The sequence below is a fragment of the Monopterus albus genome, unplaced genomic scaffold (genome assembly GCF_001952655.1).
Source record: "Monopterus albus unplaced genomic scaffold, M_albus_1.0 scaffold161.1, whole genome shotgun sequence".
Lineage (NCBI taxonomy): Eukaryota > Metazoa > Chordata > Actinopteri > Synbranchiformes > Synbranchidae > Monopterus > Monopterus albus.
This window is the reverse complement of record NW_018128041.1, coordinates 466,245-488,956: the sequence shown is the minus strand read 5'-3', so window position 1 is coordinate 488,956 and position 22,712 is coordinate 466,245. Positions and strand designations below refer to the sequence as shown.

Here is a 22,712-nt window from a genome sequence, read left to right as displayed (position 1 = left end):
AAACATAGCATGGAAGTGAACAACATGTAATGCTGAGAACAAAATGTGTTAGACTTGTGTAATTTCTTCTAAGTAAACAGAACACAATTCACAGAAATACAGGCCAAGCTGAGTGGGATTTCAGTGAATGCATCCAAACCCCATCCACCACTATCTTTATACACTGAAATTTCCCCATTGAGGGATCAATAAAGTACCTACTACCATACACATGTCCTCAGCGCCACAGGCACAATCATTCTGTGTCTTTAACTCTCAGGAAGTCCATCTCAGCTCAGTGTGCACCCACTCCAGTCCATTGGTCAAGGCAGGGCCACAAGTTCACCACCATCAGCTTTGAACTGATGACTAACATTTGTACAGTCTTTTGGGGCAATGTGGAAGAATCATCGCCTGTCTGTGCGACAGAAGCAGGGGGCTCATCAGCCATTCCACACACACCCTCACTGTGCCTGCCGTGGGAGCCTTACATTAGGAGAGAATGAGCATAAGAAAAGTTCCCTACTTTTTTTACTCTGTCTCTTTTGTTCTCTTTCCACTGTCTCTCTCCCTCACACCTCAATTCTTTGCCATTGGGGGAAGGGGGGAAGGGGGGGGGGTCTTTAATTCCACCATTTCCCCTCTTTGACTTTCAATTAATGCACCCCATGCTGAACTGGTAAAGACAGGAAGTGCGTTTGCCCTTCTCTGAACCCAGCCTCTGTTGATTCTGAGAGACTGCTGGATGGCAGAACATGCGAGCTCACTCCCCAGTGTTTTTGATTTCTAGACTCAGCTTGTAGATGCAGTGTCACAGGGGACATCTCTTATATTTTACATGGTAGCTAGGGGGTAACATACTGTGAAAACACCACTTATGTTTCTGGTTTTGAAACTTCATGAAGACTCAATCCAGGCTCAAAGAGATTTGGAAAACAGCTGCTCAAAAAAGTGTTGACAAGCGGTTTCTTTTTGATACACTATGTCTGAGATGTTTGTCAAATTGGCTCTTGCCCAAGTTCATTTTAATATTTTTTCTAATAAAGAATACATGGAAAGTAAAGCAAACACTAGAGGCATTTGCCAGAGGGCCCCTTCATATATTTATACAAGCTACATCATGAAAGCAGATTCACTCTCAGATTTCTGTGACAACGACTTCTACGTGTACCTGACACCCATCACTGCACTGTTCCAGTATTTATATTGTTATCAATAACACAGTTTTTTAGTAGAAACCACAGCCAGTCAATTTCCTCAGGCAAACGACATAAACAAAAACTAAACTGATTGACTGAAGTCACTCAGTCCAACTTAGAACCTTCCCATCATTTGGTCCAGCATCCTTACACCACCCCAATATGGCAGTCTCCTTATCAAAATGTCTCATGGATGCATTTGGCAAAATGTCTCATGAAAGCCTCAGAAAACAACTTCTCACACCAAAGCATAGAGACCTACTTTCAAACCCCAGTCCATGATCAGCTTCACTGTCAGAAGCTACAAAAAAAAAAAAAAACTCTCTTAGTATCATGAGCTACACCTGAAGGATAGACTTGAAATCAATTTTCTCCTTTTGGATCTTTTTTTGATACTTTCTCCTCAGCTGCATCCTCTGTCTGCCCCTCTGAACTGTGTGAAGCACTGAAGTTCACTCTGAGATTTGAAGTTTGGAGGGATGCTGTCTAGAATATTTTCTGGCCAGATCTTTTAAAAAGAGGTTACTATTGGATTTCTGGTTTGAAATAACAAATCCAATGACCCTTGGTGTTGAGTATTGTTAGGTATTTTTAGTCAGATAGAAATTGGATAGATACTTTATGTATTAGAAATGTTTAGTGGAGATAGGATGTCTAGTTAGACTGTTAAATGCTTAGGCATGCTTATGAGTTTCTACAGGGTACATCTGGTCAAGGATACTAGAGAGAAGAGCTGATGACTGTCAGCAGACAGGGTGTTTAATATTATTATTATGACATGTATAACTGTAGCCTTAGCCATAATATGTTCTTATGTTTAAGTCACGACATGTACTAGAAGTCTGTGAGAATGTTTTTAGTTACACACCACTTAACCAACAGACACACACACATTAATTTGCTTCATGTTTTGACTACTGCTATGACCAGCTGCAAAGCTGGCAACAGAGACGTCTCGGTTGACGTTTCTGGGTAGTATGGGGCTAGCCCAACCGAAGTGATATAATGTATAGGCCTGGTGGGTTCAGGGTCTTTCATCTTACATCTGCCTGCGAGCAGTTTGGAGGTGCAAGATACCTGAGCGTGTAATGTTAATTTTACCTGTGATCCTTTGAATAAATCAGCACTGTTTTGAAGTTACTTGGACTGTCTCGTCTCTCAGAGTTAGCAATGGTAAGAAGAACCACAATCCTACAACAGTATATATTGCTAAATGCTTTGGAACTCCCATCACATAAAATACAGATCTGATTAGCCTCTGATTTAGTCTCAGAAATAAGATGTGAACAATTATATTCAAACAAGACCATGAGTCCGCAGCTACGCTAGTGCCTCTTTGAAGATGTACACATGCTGCGTTCATGTCATGTGAGAGGGGAGGTTATGACCACAAAGGTCAACCTCTGATGGCCCTAAAGGAAAGGTCAAAGGATAGAGTCCATGACTAGAGTCATTAGGATCCATTATCTGATCATGAATGTCTGTACATTTTTGTGATATTCTGTTTATTTCATTCTGGACCAAAGTGGTCAACAGAATAACCCACCAACTGACCGCTAGCCCACTAGCCATTAGCATGGCTAAAAGTATACAGTACTAATGTCTATAAATAAGACGTTTGCAATGCTTGAGGGCGGTAGGTTCTGCACTCTTCAGAGCTCTCATATCCTAGAGGCAAAAAGAAAACACAAAGTGCAAACAGACCGATACAGAAGAAATCACTCAAGCACAAGGTATACCTGTCTGCCACAAATTTCCTACCCATATACCACAGAGCAACAGTATTTTGAAGTCAGCATATGAATTAAATATCCTGTTCAGCTATTCTCTCAAGTCCACTGCCTGCTGGTGCTAGCAGATTTTTTTAAGTAAACATGTTAGCCTGGGCTGGTTTAAACTCTCCTTGTGAATTTTAAATGGTAAGTAATGAACATTAGGCATGGTAAATGAAAAATAGTTTTACACAGTGTTGGAGAAAATCAGACAGTAAGATCTTCCATTAAATCCTGCACTCCTTAAGGCCTCACTTGGTGATCCCTCACAAAATTAAAAGCTCAGTACGACAGCACAGAATCCCACTGAAAATGTGACTTCGACACCAACTTAGAGCCTCATTAACTCCACAAATGGTGCAGTGAAGAGCCACCTTTAAAAAGAAATATGTAAACGACTGTTGCCACTGAGGACTTGACACTTGCGAGTATGATACTCACTGTTACAGAAAACAGGCCAACTCCAATGAACCTCACATCAAAATAAACTGAAGAGCAGCAAATGAGTTTAATATGGTATTGATGGCAGCCTCCATGTAACCTGAGTAACAGTGACCCCACTATGACAGCAGCATCAGGAAGGCCAGTCAAGGCTATTGTTTAATGCTGTGTAGCTAATCACCTCAAAATCGACCATAAAATAGCTGTGTGTGTGTGTTTGTGCAAAAAAAACGAGAGAAAAAAAGCAAAAATGTGCGTGGGTGCTTGCACATGCACACATCTACAGAGTCAAACAGGACTGTAATTAGCCAAAAAAAAAAATGAAAAGCAGCAGTAAGGTTCAAATGTTTGGCAGGTATTAATTAACTGCTGATGGAAACATAGGGAGGATGAGGGTCAGTTCATTCCCTCACTCTTATCTGCACAGCACAGAAAGGTGCTCACAATTATCATACAAAATGTATGTTTTTGACTGGCAAATTATCAGTGCATTGTAGAAATGATTGCTGCTTGAAAAATGCAGGCACAAATATTCTTGAAAAGAATTTGTTCTTTTGGGACAATTACTGTAGCATGTTAGTCACTAATCTGTTAGCTGATGTTTGGGCTTGGGTTTTCATGGAGCTGCAGCTCTCAACATAACTGGAATATACAGTACCAGGGGTGGAATAAGTACTTGGATTCTTTAAAGTACCAGTAGGACAATATAAAACTATGCATTGTGAGTGAAAAGTATGTCTTTCAAAATCTAATAGTTACAGAAGTATAACAAAATGTACTTAAAATCAGCAGCCTTATTGATGTATTACTATATATTACATTATTAGACTGTTAGTGCTGGTGCAGGATTTTAAAGCTGATCCTTGTCAAAGTGGAGCTAGTTTTAACTACTTTATATGTAGTTAAGTATTGGGTCTAGTTTGAGCAGAAATGTCTTAACATACACGGACAGTAAAGCTACAGTTGACTAATTCTCTCGAAGAAAGGCAGAACAAGCTACAGTATCAACAATGACAATGCACCATATTTGCAAATAAACCATAAAAGCATGAAAGAGGGCTGTGTGGATTCAACAAATCAGCAACACTGTGTAATTTCCTTTTTTATCTCACTCAGCAAAAAAATGATTGCATTTGCATTCCAATCAACTGTGTAACACTACAGTACATACAGTGACAAACCCATGCTGTTTCATGAATTATGGCATAAACCAGATTTACCACATGATACTCATACATAATTGGGATGAATCACGGTAAAAAAGCCATACATTACTCATGACTACGCAGGGGCCCGTCTGCAACCACATTCAGGGGGAGAGGAGGAGGATGCATGGCTTACCTAGAGGAGAGACCAAAGAACAGTGATCATCATGTCACTGTCAAAGCATTCATAATTAATATCCCTCAAGGGTGAAACACGCAGATGGTGTTGCAGCATGAGGTGTAAATACAGGGTAGGTATCAAATTTGTTAGCCAACCTGCGGCTATTTTAATCCTCTTCTCCACAGTTATTGCAGAATGCAACTCAGATCCATCAAATGACTTTTTGTACATTCTGATAACAGAGAAGGAGACAGAACTTCAAGTTGGTTGTAGTTTGTGACTGAGCACCACATATTCAGGTCTCCTATGAAAAATAACAGTTTACTAGCAGGGACCTGGCCTCATGAAGTATAAATGAAAATATAGATATTGAAGGCCTGTGTGTACTTGGTTGCTTGTGCACTTAATGGTTTTGGGGAAGGTTAAGGAGGTCCACGCTGCTCTCGCAGGGGTAGTAGAAGAGCAGAGGAAAAAAGATCTGACTAAAAAAAGGGGGGTAATGAAAAATGGAAGTAGAAGTACAGAGGATTTAAACAGCGGGACTTAGTTTGGGTCAGGTCCCACTTCCGACCTTCAGATAATTACATTATCTCCATCTTTTCCTTTGACAGTCCCCGCTGTTGGTTGAGCTACTTTTAGTAAAAGCAATTTTGTTTAAAAAATAAACTAAAATCTGTTAGTTTACAGGTAGAGTGCAGAGTGTACCATTATGACTACAATCAGAGCATTTGTGCATGGTTGAAACCACACTTCCAGCACACACACACACACACACACACATATATATACACAGTGCGTACACTGCATGAATGCTCTGGATTTCTGCAGGGAAAATAGGACAGTAAAGTAAATAAATCACTCTGATCTTTATTTCAAAGGAAGACAGATGATGTTTATCGTAATAAAGTAAATTCAGAGAAATGTCAAAAAGCCACCGCAGTGAAGGTGAAAGTGAGAGGGAAAAGCAGGATAAAGTGAGTGAGACAGGAACAGAGAGGGTGTGGGGGGAATAAAAGAATGACAGCACAGGAGCAAGAGAGCCTCAGGGCTCCTGCCGTGCACTCATTGATTTCTCATTAGAAAATTCAGACCTCGATTTCATCAGCCTGGGCAAAGAAAGACAGCTAATGAAGGCACGGCAGGTACTTTGGTCTTCTTTCTTGCCAGAGGGCAAATTTCCCCTCTCCTTTAGCCTGTGATTAGGAAGGAAAAGGGATCTGGATTCAGTCATGGAGCCTCCTGCCTGTCTCTGGAATGGGAAACCCATTGCACGGCTGTTTTTGAACCAGCAGGTCTCTACCCAATTAGCCAGTCCCACAAAAACAGGATTTCCTGGAGCATAGTTTGTTGGAGAAACTGATGCTTCATTAGATAAAGATATTGATCATTGCTCCTTCATCTAAAAGCACTGGAGGTGGGATACAGGCAAGCTCAATAGACTTCCAATAACATTGGGTGTTACAAAAATTGCATTTACCTGATTCTACTTCTAAAAGCAGCAAATATGCTGGTTAGATGGTACTTTTCATTCGCTGGTCAGGTGTAATGATTTCAGAGCAGGAAGAGCTCCCAGGTTAGGCAGTAATATCCACTGGATGGTTGGTTAGGTGCATATTTCTGAGCAAATTGGACAGCTCAACTCTAGACTTAAGTCAGGCACATTAATTTCAGAAAATATACAGAACCCTCATTAGGTGGCACTGTGGACTCTACAGCCACCGAGGAGTTGGTGGGAAAAACTCATTTTTTTCCCCATTCTTTTTTTAGTGTGTGCTTTATGAGAATAAAGATTGGTTTTATCTGTCAAATATCATATGAAGTGAGAAAAACTGCACTATCTGTGGGCATGTTAAAAAGAATATTGTGTTTTATTGCTGCTGGAATCCGACAAGAGAGGCATCGCTTCCGATATATCAGCCAGAAGATCTGGCGGATTGCTGCTGGATAGGTTTTCATATCTGTAACATGAATGCAGTGAAAAGGAATGAAAGAGAGTATGTGAGAGTGAAAGAAAATATGAGAGAGAGGGAGATGTATGTTTTCTCTCCATAGCCAGATAAGTGATGAGAGATGAAACAGGCCATTACTGATCTTATGAAAATATAGAGATCTCTGCTGTTATTTTAACCAATGCAGATGCAAACATAGAAAGAGATGCACTCCTCTTCAGCCACACACATACTATCTTACATACAATACTTTTGGTGCTGCCTCTAATTAACTCAGGTTTCCTAGCAAAATCACCACAGAGGCACAAATAACCACATCTGGGAGCAGTGCACTCAGGATCAACGCGAGACAGCCGGCCCAAGAATCACGGGGGGACGCAGTGAGCAATGGGCAAATGCTACAGTGGAGGGGACGAAGCAGACATGTGGCTGCAAAAATGAAACAACTGGGAATCCTGAAATAGGGATGATGCACTGTGGGCAAACTAATAATGTGGGTCCATCCAATGTGAAAAAGTTCTTTGAGGATAACAAACTAGACAGGACATTTACCAATGCCTAGGATTATCACTCAATTTGGTCTAACACAACTTGGGTCTTATTTTTGTAATATGGTGATTATTTCTGTTAGTTATGATTACAGCCACTAAATTAGGAGCTGGGAACATGCAGCATAACTGAAATCTGACAGACATGAAGGACTGGTCAACAGTTTAGCCAGTTTATCAATGGTTCCCAACATTTTAAGCTTATGACCCCTAAAACCAAACTACTAAAAATGAAAATAAGTTTTAAAACCTGACTTGCACCCTGTTGCAAGGATGGAACCGAACCCTGATCAACTGTAAATAAATAATTTGCCCATCCATCATCCCAAAGCCTTATTTCAGCACAAACTTTAATCTTGTGTCCTTCAGTCAAACACTGTCTCTGCTGTTGATGTGGGGTGGAGCAGAACAGCAGGCAGAATGCCTCTTGTGATCAAAAGAATATCTTCTTGTCTTTTCTCCAATACACACAAAGCTCACGCTACATGCTCACACTGGATGTGACTGCGCACCAAGGCAATGGATGACTAGGAGCGCAAGCTTTGTGTGTGTTGCATGCTGGCATCGATCTTCATCATGCATGGACCTTAGAGATGGGGATTAGTGGCTGAAATCACTGGAAGCAGTAACTAGTGTCCTGATGGATAAACTAACAATACTTTATGCAGAGGAGTTATTTATGTGTTTGTGTTCCCTTAAAGTAAATTATGAATAAAATTTCTGTTTTCATTTACAAATGAACATATCGGTTAATTGATCCTGACAGCAGGACAGCACAGATTCCCTGCAGAAAACACTGATTTTTAGAAGGAGTGTGCATCACCTTACCAAGTGTCAAGCAACTGAAAGCTTCCCTCAGTCGGGGAATAGCTGGAGAGGCACAGTCATAAAATAAAAATGATGTTGTTTTCAGAATCCACAGTGTTTGTTTTTCCTCAAATTGTGAAGCAGCTCTGGTGTGAGTAAGAAAAGAAGGTGTACCCCAGACTAGGGAACTGAAGAAAATAACACCACAGCTCTCATCCTCTCATCAGTAACACAATTGTCTATAGCTTGCAACTGGAAAATAAACTTTGGTTCCTGTAGCAATCTCAGTGCAGATGTTCAGTTTAAACGTACGGGTATAAGAAAATGTCATTACAGTTGCATCTTGCGATATAACACTTTGCGATTCTCTATTGATTCTCGAAAACAAAGTGCTGATTTGTAATTAACAGTTCATATGCCAAGCAGTGCTATGTTGTGGGATGTGACAGTGACTGTGTCAAATGCAAACATAGACCCCCGTTCTGACTGCATAAAAAGTTCACTTTTTTGCAGGAGATTAAAGGCATACAGTGGTGTATTGCTTATTTTATGACTGTTTTTCAAAAAAAACATTTTTTAAGAAACGCAAAATATTGCCTTGTTTCCAGTATTGAAATATATCGACTCATATGTATTGACGTATGTAGCATATCACCAGATCCTTGCCAATACACAGGCCTTTAACATTTAAATGCTGCTGTTTTAGAGTTTGTCTTGAAAATATCTGCTATGCTTGATCCCTAATGAAGCATAAATATTTATTTTACTGTTTTCTTTCTGAATTCCCTTGTCTCATTCTCTCTCATCACTGAATAGATCCCAGTAGGGAATCAAGGACACATCCTTGCCCTACAAACCTCCCAGAAGGAGCTGTGAATTTCCAAAAAAGTGCATGTTTTACGTGTTAGTGTATAGCTAGAAGACATCTGTGTGATGGGGAAGCAATATTCTGCCACTCTGTTCTGGAGAAGAAATGTCCTCCAAGTGTAATTGCGATGAATCTCACCACTGCATAAATGGCGTTATCACAGTTTGTCTAATTGTGAAAGCTGTGATCAACATAAAGGAAGGGTGAGCCTGTGTATGTGTGTCTGCGGGTTTGTTCTTCCTCTCCTTTCTATTGTTTTGGTCTCTTTATCATCATAAAAGTAATTACCATATAGGATGGATTGGTATAAACAGTGAACAGGGGGTAGAGCTTTACATGGATCAGAACAGCCAAATAAAAGTCTGATTAAAAATGTTCGACGCTCACATTGGTGAGTGCAGGTAAGCACAAAAAGAAGAGAAGCCACTGAACCTCTATAGTAAGACTGAGCATATGCAGAAACAAAATCTCTACAAGTGTATGTAGCATATGAAACATGACTCCTTATGATCAAACATTCGCAAGAAGCATCATCCTCCATGTTTCATCAACATTGGAACAGTAGTGAGGCACCAATACTAAGTATATGTACAGATTTATTTAGAGTGCCCTCATCAGGAAAAACAATGTACCTAAAGTATGCGGGCGCCCCCATCCAAATACTGAATGTTCATTTTGTATGGTCTGTGAAAAGCCTCGTTGCTGAAATTCATGGAGATCTTAAAGCAACAGTGATATTATAGACAATACTGTACTTCAAATGTCCTAGCAAGGGAAAGACCCTTGCCGGTACCAACATTACAATGCCCTCATGCACAAAGCCAGGACAATGGAGGTGCTTGACTGGTCTGCACAGCTCTTTGACCTCAACCTGCAATTAGCACTGGAATGCTGATTGTGAGGCAGGCCTTTTCACCTAGCAACCTGACCTGAACCCTCCAGGTCCCAAGATCAGGTCAGCCTGGGTTTGGGTCATTTTGCTGCATAAGGTTTTGGGCTCAGGAAGGATAATTTTCACAATAAAATCTGTCCCTCTGACTAAGCTAATTGTCTGTATCTGTGCACATCCTGCGCTGATCTACTAACCAGTAAGTCAGATGTATTATTGCATTATGTGGTGGTAGCTGCCTACACCTATAACTTATTGGGAAGTGGGCCAATCTGTTTTTTTTTTGTGTGTGTGTGTGCGAGAAAGCCTTTGCAAAGCAACCCTGTCCTTGAAGAAGAAATTATAAAAAATATAGCTTTATTCTAGGGTCATGTTTGGGTCTCATATTTGACAGTACAAGGTACCGTAGGTTTGAAAAGCACAGGTACAGGCCTGGTTCAGGTAACGGTTTAAGGATTATGCTGAACTATAATCAGTATTGGATCCCACTAAAGCTCTTGTACCTGAATTTGAGCAAAACCCCACAGCCAGGTTCCAAAATCTGGTGTAAAACCAAAAGAGTGGAGAATGTTAGAGGCAGATTAATGTCCATAGTTTTAGAATGAAATCATCAACAATCACATATGGATGAAATATTCATTTACAGTGTCGAAATAAAATGTACATAATTCTATTATTTCTAAATTCACCCAACATAGTTCCTCTATCATAAAATTACACCAGGGATTCAACATCACCTTCAAACTTCCAGGCCAGCACTTAACACCACTACACACACCCTGTCCACCTGTCACCATAAAGGGTAAGTGTCAGCTTTAACAAAACTTCTCCGCACTGAAAAAGATGTCATCTTTTCCTCTGCTGCAGCAATAAAATCTCCCTAAATTTACCACAAAATGAAACACAAACTGGATGTATATGTATATGATTTCCAGAAGAGATGCCATTGGTGAGATGTTTGAAGTTCTATTACCCCATTTGTGTGTATTGCGGTTTTAATGCGTTGTTGGCTTTATGTAACTTTTTGCATTTTAAGACTAAGTGTTCTTTCTGGTGTTTGACTCCTTACCTGACTCCAAAGGAGAGCTGCACAAGAATTCCTATATGTCTAGACTGTCTGTCTGTCTGTCGGTCTAGCAAATAAAAATCTTGACTTGACTTGAGAAGATTACCTATTCATCTCACTCATTCAACTTGACTCCTCATTTTATCCTGGACTGAAGCGTTTGCCTTAATAATTGAAAGAGTGGAGCTATGTTGAAGTGAAATCTTCCTGTGGGGTGAACGTCCAGAGACCAGACACAAAGTTCCTGGTGTTCAAGTATTACAGTACGTCTTCTGCCATGATGTTCTCAATATGCAAGGGGCAGTCAATATGAGGATATAGGTCTGTAGATATGTGGTGAAAACATACTGATCTGATGCATGTAGAGTTGTCTCCATCCTGCAAAAATATCTGTATTAAATAAAGTAATTCCTCTCTCCAGCAGTAAGAAGCCACACTAGATCAGTGATCACCTATAGCCAGTCATGTATATGAATGGGGCTTTGTTGAAGGTGCCCTTGAGAAATTTGTGTGCGTGTTTGTGTATACAGTGGGTATACAACCCAGCGGGCGAGGCAGGCGAAGTAGAGGGAGGTTTGATGTCTCCCACACATAAACCATGATTAACACAGTTGGTTTTCAAAGATCTGAGTACCGCCAAGAAATAGTGTTTAACTGCACTCAGGCAAGTACACAAAAACCTGCACAGGAGTGCACGCTTACACATGAACAACACACACATAAATACACCCACATTCAGAGACGAAGCACGACAGACAGAGAGAAAGGAAAAAAGGCTGCTAAATTACTGCTCTGCAGCCATGCCACGTGTCTTTAAATATGCCATATTACAAACCATTATACTCTATTCATCCTTTCTCTTCAGACAATAGCTCTCACTTCAAAACAATTAGAGTGCAATGACACAAACCCTTAATGAAAGTGGTGTCATTATTTAAAAGGACTGAAAATGATACAAATCATTTATGGAGCAACTTGGGAGAGCCACACTTTTCAACAAAAGCCAATTGACCCCCACCAACCCTCCACCACCACCTTCTCCACAAACCCCCACGCCCACACTTGTGTGATTGAACCGTGGCGTAATCTGTCATTCAGTGTTGGGTACTGCCAAGATTTCATTACAATAGGAACTAATGTGAGAAAAGCAATTATTCCACTTCCATAATGCACTACTCCAGCACAACGGTGACCTTTCTGTCTGTGATTGTTCATTTTCAAAAAGTGTTCTCCCCAGCGAATATACATGAATATCAACACTCTGAGCACAGAATATTTAATATCACCTCCTGCCTTCTCTGTGGGGGTGGAAGGTAATGAAACTAATTTAAGTTTCTCTAAAATCAAAAACCATGGACTGTGCAGAATGACTGAGTGGTATCCACTCTTAAATGCTATATATTATAGGTAATTTCTAAGGTAATTAGATTTTATTTATTTATTTTTTACTGGTGAATCTGACAACATTACAGAGTTCAATATACAATATCTAACAATAAAGATCATATATCCCTCAGCCCTATACATACAATAAATAGTAGATTTCCCAAAGAGAAACCACCAGAGCAATGAAAAAGTTAAATGCACAGTACAATAGAGCAGATATTAAAATCCAGTGTTCACACACAAAAATCAAAACTATACAACACAAAAATCTAAAGAATATGCAACCATAGCTATAATACTCTCTACATTTACAATTTCACAGTAGAAAATTCAGAATAACCTATCAAAAACAAAATTGTTGGACAAAATAGAAATCAAGAGGAATAACTGTCTCAAAGACAAACTGAAATCGAAAATATTATGGCATGACCAATTGTATTATTCACCACTCCCACAGGATTTAGGCATTTATATAATAAACGTAGCTGGGGTTACATAACATATATATCTTACCGCAATGATAAATAGTGAAAATACAAAGTGAAGACACATAATGAACAGGTCATTTACATTAAAAAATCTACTTTTCAATGCCCTCTGGTGGAGTAACTATATAATGATGACAATGTTTGTAAATGACCGCGAGTTTGTTACTACTTGGATGACTTATACAGCAACACAATATATCTGCAATAAGCCAGCATCCTGGCAGCTTGATCAGTTTAATTCTACATAAGAGAAGGTACTACCTCCCATAATACAACAGCAATGATGGTCTTTGGGAAAATGCTTCCTGTCTGGTAAATGCCCGTATCTAATTCTGACATGTAAAATTGGCTGCATAGCCCCTTAAGTGAAACAATTATGAGGAAAAAAAGACTAAATAAAGCAAATTCATCTTTAAAAGCATGGATGCAATGCATTCCATTATCACCATCATCATCATAACACTACTTCTGAATAAAATAAACACTTTACATACTATCAAACTGGGCCTAAGCATAATAGCATATAGCAATTACCAAACTAACGATTCCAGAGTAAAGCTGTTCTTATAGTGCATCGGTTGTTGATGTGATTGACTGTGCTACATGCATTTAAGATAATGTGACATGATTTTAACATTATAATACACAACAACCTGAGCCTGAGGACTGGGAGAAGAGGCCTCTTTTCAGAAATAACTAAATGAATGCAGTGTAGATAGGTTCTTATATTTCTGTACTCAAAATAATTGTGTGAAAAAGCTATTACATACATTTTGGAGCATGGACTGGATTTCTGGATTAGCCCACCCATTTTGAGTTTGGTTTTATCAGTGAACTTTTGTCTGACTGCAATATTGCCTTACAGTCTTCTAGGGGTTTAAAAATAAAGCTTGTATGAACCGTATCCTTACTTAGAGTATTTTTCTTTTGAAAAATACCAAATCCTATCTGCAAACTTTTTTGGCCAGGACTGAAATACATAGGTGTGTTTCATGTAGCCTGACATGACCTACTGACAGAACAGTTCAAAAATTTCTGATCTGAATTGATCATGTTGCTCTTGGACCTCAGATACTTAATTTTCTACCACTGTAAAAAATTGTAGCTCTCTATGGCATCTGGTTTTGCATCTCCTGGGAAATTAACCTTATGTGTTTGGAAGGAAATAGAGGCAGCAAAGTTGGATGAATACTGCACAAACTGTTATCACCCCTGCTGGCTTGAAACACTTCCAAAACAGACTTTATTCAAAGTGGAAAACATTTAGTGCGTTTCTAAAACATCCACCAGTTAATAATTGATGTGATGCTGAGGCAAAAAAAGTATCCACGTTTGTCACAAGGGCAATCAAACATTTCTATTTAACTTTTAAGCAAGCACAGTAATATGGTGCACTAAATGTTTGACAACATGTGGTAGTTCTGGCTGCTTATAGATGTAGAGCAAAGATCTGTGTGCTTCTGCCTGCATCGGAGCTCATATCTCCCCTCAGTGTTTGCGCTACCCCTCACTGCATAACCTTCTTTCATTCTCCTCTCCTCTGTTTGATTTCTCAGAGCTTGTCATCCCTAGGCCTTGGCTTGTCCAAGAGACTCTGAGCCATTAAATATTCATCCGCTCTCATCAATTGCTCCCCCAGTCCTTTTGGAGGAGGGAGAGAAGGAAAGAAACGACACTGAATAATTCAGGGCCCAATCAGGGCTATTTCTGGCAACTGCCTTGACATAGATGAGGTGGCGCAGCGGGCTCCGGTGTTTGTGTGTTTTGATGTGGTGGCTCTGTTAACTCCATGTCCATCCTTAACTGTCATAATTGCAGGCTTTACACCATTAGACTGCAGTCATCAAATGTCTGCTTTTCTCCTGACTGCAATTTCCCCTCATTGCAGCTCAGTTCAAAGATTTCAGTAGATCAGCGAAATCACTATATGATGTTCTGTGTGATGATTTTCTTGCACATATAAAAAACACTGTGAGTGCCCCTACAGTAAAAACGCACAGATATTAAAGTTGCCCACTACATCTACGATAATGTCTGCCCTCTTCAGTCCAAGCATCAGACCAGAATAATGCTGGTCTGATCATGCAAGAAGCAGAGCATGAGTGATTTCATTCAGTCCTGTACCAGTACCTTTCCATGCCAAGAGAACACTCAGCCTAAGGAACCTCGATTAAAATGAACAGATTGAAGATGATTTTCTTTTTAAGACCGCAGAGCAGCATTGCTCTCGTGAAGGAAAGACTATGATGAGCAGAAAAGTACAAGGCAGAAAAAGAGAAACATCTTAATCATGCTCAGCTGAGAGGTTTTTCTCCGCACAGGGTCATGAAGGTCCTACTCCCCTGTCCAAAGATAGCAGCATCGGAGGCAAATTCATCCAATAAAAATGTCACTCACAGATAAGTACTATGAGCTGTGTGCTCATTATTCTGATAGGATAGAAATGGGCAGTCAAGTGTAAAATTTCAAACCTGGCACAAAAAGAGGGTGAGCGCTAAACTGCCCACTGAAAAGTAAACCCAAAGACCTTGGTCTGTGCTCACAATAAGGTGCTGGTGTTCTCCGTGAACCAGAATAACAACATATAATTGTACAGTTGTTTCATGGTCTTACTATACCAGGTCAGTTCTCCATTAAATCATATCCACTTGGAAGAGAATTCATGGGAAAGACAATGAACTAGGCCTAATGCAGACCCATTCATCTGCTGTATTGTAAAGACAATAGTAACATCAGCCTTAGACCTAGATTCCACTATATTGATGTTAAACTGGTCCTTCTTTACTTGCAAATTTACACTGAACTACAAGAGGCCAAGGCACAATGGTAGCATCAATTTTACTACCTATCATGGCACTGACCTCCCATGCAACAGTGTGTCAGAAAATTGGTGCAATAATCCCGCCCTCAACAGGCAGTGTCAAGTGGCTATAAGTGAAACAGTAAAGCTCCTCCACTGCCTTATGTTGTGAGTTGACTGAAAGTATATGGGGTAAGAGAATGAATGTTAACCTTCACCACAACCATCATTTTCATTATTATCAAAGGAACAATAAAGACACAGCAAGATTCAAACTGTTTTAACCCTTAAAGGTGGGAAGAATGCTAATATGCTACTGTACCCCATTTTCCTTAGGAACTTAATTTGATGCTTTTAACAGTTCACTTAAAGCTCCAGTGTGTCTAGTCAGAAAAGTATTTTTTATGATAATGTAGAAAATTTTACCTGACTCCTCATCCTGAGTCCAGAAAACAGCTCTGAGGTGATTTTAAAAAGTGCGACAATTCAGTAATACAAGGAACTATATTATTCACTGTCATTGCACAAGGAAAAGTCACTTTTATCAATTTAGTTGTGCCACTCACGTGTATGAATGGTCATGTTTTTCAAATCATGCCTCATTTTAAATTGAACCTCTTCAGGTTACAACCTCTAAATAGACTGTAAACAACACTAAAACTCCATGCTGCCAATTGAAGCACTGCAACCCTGCTGAGTAATTCAATGCAGTTCATTCCATTTATTCATCACTTAAACATAGTTACAGCACAGCTGTAACAATATTCTCCCAGCAGTTATGAACTACATGGCTGCAGCTTGTAAATATATTTTTACTTTGATGCATCCTCATAAATAAGATTTAAATGGGTAGAGGAAGGTGTCAGTGGCTATGATATACCATGCTTAACTATTCATTAATACTTTCTCTTTCTGCTGCAAATCATGTTCAAGCTGAGGGCTAATTATTTAACAGAAGCCAATGTATTAGGCCAGAACCTTCTTGGTTCTATGCCAGATGTGCAAAGGTCATTCACACGCCAAAGATTCAAGAGCTTCTCTGTTAGCAGAGGCCACATGGATGTCACCTTAGGATCCTTAGGATGGAGGTAACACCTGTTTGTGATGGGGAGGTCATTCTGTGTCCCTCTGAGTGATGAAACCCTTAGTCAGCCCCAGAAGGGCCTATTCCCCCATCTCCTTGGAGCTACCCTCCCCTGGCCCTGAGTAATGAAAACAATTAACATCTCTAATTACCACCCTAAATCAGCGCTCAACACGCCACCCATTGATTTGATAGACTGCTTGAGTTACGAGCTGCTCCCAATCGAACAGCGTAGCGCATAAAAGCCTTTACTGCAGGGCGATTGAGCCTGCCAGCCTCTCTCAGGGTAAATAAATCTCAGGAATATGGGCACAGAAAGCGCTGTCATCAACTCAAAAAGGTCCAAGGGGAAACGTGCATCTGGCAAATGCCTGCAGCTTCACCCTTGTCCAAGTGTTAAAGCTAATTGCCACAAGGTACTGTAATGGCATAATCACTCAGTACAAATCCAGCTCATCAGTGACATCCATCATGGGTGCAAATGATATTTGTAAATACCATGTTTGCTGATGAATACAGGTATTTATCATGTGTCTCAGCTGAGTCAGGCTGATATGAGCAGTTTTTGTATTCCATACAGCTGACAGGAGACACTCAGTAGGAGGCTGAATGGTACATGCTGAGCATCAGCCCAGAAAAACGACTGACTGAAAACACCTGCCTGCCATGATGCTAAATCTGCAACTCTCTTTTCCAATCAGATCCAGCCAAACAATAAAATATTTCTCTGTATTATCATTACCACCCATGGAGGGTGGAGCCCAGAGATACGAGCCAGAAAACTAAGATGGAACATCAATTTTTAACAAGCGCATCAGCTCTGTTTATTAAAAGAGCAGCAGTTTTATTAAGCAGATAACATGTAGAACAAGATAAGGTGGGGGGCATTTTTTCCTCACTGCATATCTGAGGCTCAGGAGGATAAATAGATAGAGGGACAAAGAGAAAGTCAGATGTAGACAAAGGTAGAGAAAGAAGGAAAGGGCAAAGGAGCAGAGTGAACAAGGAGCATTTCCTTCCCCCTTCAGCTTTTCCCCCCTCCAGGAGTGTTGTGGGGGAGATGTAGCAGTAACAAGAGAAATGTTAACTGGTCTGTAGTTTGGAATAACAATACCCAGTGCTGGCAGGGAGATAGCAGGTGACAAAGCCTCCCCAGACTGAGCCACGCAGAATAGGGATAAAAAAAACAAGCCGGCGCCTGTCCTCCAGACATAACCCCCTCATCTCTCATCGTGCACAAACACACACACACAATGGCTGAAAAACAAATAACACCAAGAGCAGCATGCACCAATGACTTTTCTCAGACAAATGTACAAACTATGAACACCTATGTGTCCAAAAAGAACTACCACCTCCCAAACTGCATTTCATTTCTTATGCTTTAGTTTTTTCAAATCAGATGTAAAACACGCGGAAAGGATTAAGCTGTTTACCACTGAGCGGGGTTGCACGATAGGATATCTGTTTCTGCAAGGTAGCCGATCTGTTCTTAACAGGCAAGTTCTCCGCTAAAGTATGACCCCATCAATCAGTCTGTCCTCACCTGACCAGCAAAAACATCCACATAAACATCCTCACAAAAACACAAGCACAAGGCGTTGCAAGCAAAGACAACAGCAATTTGGAGATGGTGTCCCTGTAAGCCCAGGCTGCAAACCTCCTCAACATGAATGGTAAACCGCTCATTTGCCTTCTGGGGATTAAAAAAGTTGGGAGTCTTGACCGTGATGAGGAAAATGAGCAGATTACTTTACAGAGAAATAGTTTGGTGTCCCAACTCCTGTGGAGGGGGAATATAAATAAGGCTACAAAATTAAAAACATACTTACTAAGATATGCTTTCAAGGAAACTTAATATACAGTAAAGATACAAAGAGCAGCTGACCTACTCCTAAGTTAGTATCGTAGGCCTGGATGTCATTTCTGGTGACAATCAACGTGGTGTAAAAAATGTTATATAGTAGCAAGCAGAGAGGTCAAAGGGAAACACAATCATGGGCTGTTCACGCAAGTAACAGCCACCGAGTCTATACTGTGCTGACATAAAGCAATCAATCTTATGTTACCTGCTAGTGATCTCTCAAACAGATCCTCAACTCCTGAATGAGATTCACTGACAAAATGACCTGGATGTTTCCAGAGTAAAAGATTCCTAAATATTCACAAAATGCCTACAGACATGAACAAAGGTAGAAGACTGTGGTCAAAGCTGAAAAAAGTTTGCCATGGCCTAACTGATGTTCACTAGCTTGATATCAGTGTAACTCATTTGACAGAGAGGTGATATAGGCATTTGATTTCCGAGACTGCTGGGACATCTGTGATCAGATTACAAATGGACTGAAGGTGTTAATGTTTGTACAATGTACAAAGTATATTTCTACAATGCATCCCTGTTTGTACACACTGTATTCTATGAATTCTTAGTTCATCACATGATTGCTAAATTAGAAAGGAGAGGTGCAAAACACCCCTGCCGGTGCAAAAATCCTGTTTTACATGTGACCTACTTGTAGTTCACACCGACCAACTCTGTACAGCAGTGGACATCCTATGATTTGAAATTGGCCTATAAGTGGGAGACTGTCAGTGGAAATCTTACAAGAGTGTTTTGGATGATAAAGATGGAGGCACCTTTGATTAAAAAACAATAACAATAAAAAAGTAAACAGTCTGAAGCAGTAATGTTGCCTCCATAAAGCCTACAGCAGGAAAAATGCCAATCCAAAACAAAAGGCTCCATCAACAAACACTACCGTAAAAAGGAAATGTTATTTAGGGATGGAAGATGGATTAGATGGGAAAACATTAAAAAACTGTACCACTGCTGTTGATAAGCGCTTTGCAGCAGCTGAAAACTGATGTAATTTTATTAGTGGACAGAATATGAGTGTACTTCTGAATATACAGTGGGAATGTAATATTAAACACATTAATAGCCTGTTAAAAAGGATAAACCTAACAACCAATAGGCCAAAAATGCCTTTTTACAAACAAGGTCAGTTCAGCTGTTGACAGAAACTGCTATTTCAGATTCATTTGTCCCTCTGCAAGAAAAATGAAAGACTAGAGCTGCTAAAGAGTTGTTTCAACTGTCAACCCTTTCATTACGTTCCCCCCCACAAGCCTCCAGAACAACTGGACTGGAAATCGAGCACCAAACCAAACCAGCCCCTGTGTTGTTTTTGATGGGACACAGGTGCCTGGAACACAATCCGATCCCTGCCAGACCTGATATCTGTAATAGACTGAAACAACTCATGATCAGAGACAATGAAACAGCCACATTATGTTTGTCCTTGTCACATCACATCAGTCTGGATGGTGCTGTACAGAGAAAGTCTTATCACATGTGAGGCTCATCCATGGTTACCATGCCTGGAGTGGCTCGTACATCAAGCATGTCTACCCTCTCTATCAAGGTCTGACTGATACATGCTTAATGGTGATAACATTCATTTTGACTGCAGACTGACTATACATTAGGTTTACCTTTTCTGTACTCTAGGGTCACACTGGAGTGTGGTTTTCAAAATGTAAATTTAGGTTGTAGCATCTTTTTAATGAGTGCCCCATGCGGGTCACATGCTGTAAATCAGCAGACTGATGAATCAGTCTAACCCTCGGCTCTACACCTCATCCAAAATTAGAGTGTGGAGTGGATTTCAAAATGGCCTGTTATGTCCAGTGCCTAAGTGCTCAGTGGAAAGTTAATAGTGGACTGGCACACACAAGTGCACAAATACCCCCCACCCTTGTTTACCATACATTCTGTGCAGTTGCTGTGCAACGAAAGAAAATCTCAAGTGTCAGCCTGCAGGATGCCTTGCCGCTTCACAATGGGCAAAGTTTCTGAAGATCATTAGTAGGGGACAATCATGTGTACAGTACATACACACAGATAGCCACCATAGTTAGAGTTTTGTGTTTGTAACCTGGGTCTATGTTTAGAGTGCGCTCTTACTTGTGTTATTTTTTTCCTTGGTCCTTGGTGCTTTGGCAGTTCAACTGTCATAAAGGCCACAAGGACAAGAGCACAGGGCAGCTCAGGTTGCATCCTTTCTATCACAGAGGGGTGGGGTACAAGAGATTTTGTGCAGCTGAGAGGTCCTAAACTTAAAATACATTTTGGAATGTGTAGAACTTTAAGCTAAAAAAAAACTTGAATGGAGTGGATGTGTCACAAATCAAATCAACATCTCAGAAACTTCACTTCAAAATAAGGAAACTGATTACTCAGCTTTCCTGCAGCTTTATAAATTGGCTTCGGAGCAGAGGGTGAAATCATGATACAATTAGTCTTGTATAGAGGTGGGCCCAGCTGCTGCAATATGAACCTTGGTTTATGAGAGCAGCTGTGACCAAAATGGGGACAGAATATTGAGAGACTCCCACCATGCCTTCACCTATTGAAGGAATCCACAGCCAAAGGGTTCAAGAACAAATAACCACTATAGCGCCATCAATATCTGCTAAGTATTGATCTACCACCACCTCTGGCTCTCTGGGGTGGAATAAACAAACAACCTCGGCTCCTTCTCTATAAACTGCAGGTATTTTTGTGCAGTTAAATCTGAATTTTGTATGTGATTGTTACATTTTTTTCCACCTACTGGCTAAACAGCAGGACAGTTTTCAATACCGGAGACATTTTATGGATGTATAAAAGAGACAGTAATATAAAGGACACATGAAACATACCTCAGTCTCTCGTCTCCCTCCCCCTCGCCACTTCAGTTATTTGCCAGCTGACAGGGTCCAGCAGGTGGTACATGGCTTTGCGGGTTATGTGTTTGCATGCCTAGTTAAAAATATCTCGACCATGACACTAGTCTGAATGCTTCTCACATAGCGAAGATAGTCTACCAAGTGCCCCAACTGCACCTCCTCCATTCCAGCAAATGCCTACTTTATACAAGTTATTCATTTATGTTTGAGAGGTTATTTCAAATTTTCATTAAAAAGACTTTTCAAGCAGCCAATTAACCTGCAGTCCAATCTGTTCAATTCAAGTATAAATACACACCATATGGTGGCATTATGTGAGAAAACACAGGGCAAAGTTGCATTTACTCTTTGGAATGGAGGCCATTTTGGTATGCATGCCGGCTCAATGTCCTTTGCTCCTTTAAATTTTTTCCACTGCCTTTAATTTCAAGTCGAAAAGGATTCATTCAGCTTTGGTTTTTAGGCTAGTACTCTTGATTCTTATTATACATGAAGGCAAAAAGTCTGACACAAGAGGAAAAAGCTTTGATAATTAAAAAATGGGGGTACAAATTGTTACATGATCCCTTTGTATTAATAGTTTGCTGTTCATTGGACACTAACATAAAAGACATCTACCCTTACAAAAATGCCGTCTTTTATCAGAGTATTTCTACACAGCAAGGTTTTGGATATTCATAAAGTGTAATGATCTATGCTTTTTGTAATGAAGCCCTTTATCTGTAGCTGCATTATAAAGAGATGTCTGCTCTTCAAAATGAAGAGCTCCAACAGTTGGTCCATTATCTATACCACTTATCCTGAACACAACCGGGGGTGCGGGGGGTTAGGAGTACCTGGAAAGAACCCATGCAGGCACAGGGAGAACATGCAAACTCCGTACAGAATGACACCAGGTCAGCCAGGTGGAAAGAACCCATGCAGGCACATGTAAATGGACTGTATTTTATATAGCGCTTTCTCACAGTGTGTTGCACTGGCCAAAGAGCTTTACAGAAGATCATACCATTCACCCATTCACACACAACATTCACACACCGATGACAACAGGCTGCCACACAACGGCGCTAGTCAAGCCACCAGGAGCAATTCGGGGTTCAGTGTCTTGCTCAGGGACACTTAGGCATGCGGGGAGACCGGGAGTCGAACCACCAACTTGCTGGTCAGGAGACGACTGCCCTACCTCTGCCCTACCTCATGAGCCACAGCCACCCCACAGCTGTGAGGGGACAATGCCAACCATTTCATGTGGCTCTTTGATCATCACAGACATCAAGAGCTTTTCAAATGTTTGAGTGGTCCATGGCCAGGATGAAAACCACAGCGTTCCTCCTGAATCCGACGTGCGACTATCAGCCGAACTCTCCCCTCCAGTACCC

General features: G+C 40.5%; 1 protein-coding gene across 4 annotated transcripts in view; it reads right to left on the bottom strand.

Moving 5' to 3' along the window:
• The window catches only part of LOC109968758 (receptor tyrosine-protein kinase erbB-4), a 244,655-nt gene that overhangs the window by 172,887 nt on the left and 49,056 nt on the right, over positions 1 to 22,712 (bottom strand). Inside the window, exon 1 of one of the 4 annotated variants that reach the window (XM_020615251.1) lies at positions 4,662 to 4,695. The exons of the other annotated variants lie outside the window; for them this stretch is intronic. The gene's annotated coding sequence lies outside the window, so the exon portion shown is untranslated. Of the gene's footprint in view, positions 1 to 4,661; positions 4,696 to 22,712 lie in introns of those variants that run through there. 4 annotated transcript variants of the gene reach the window in all.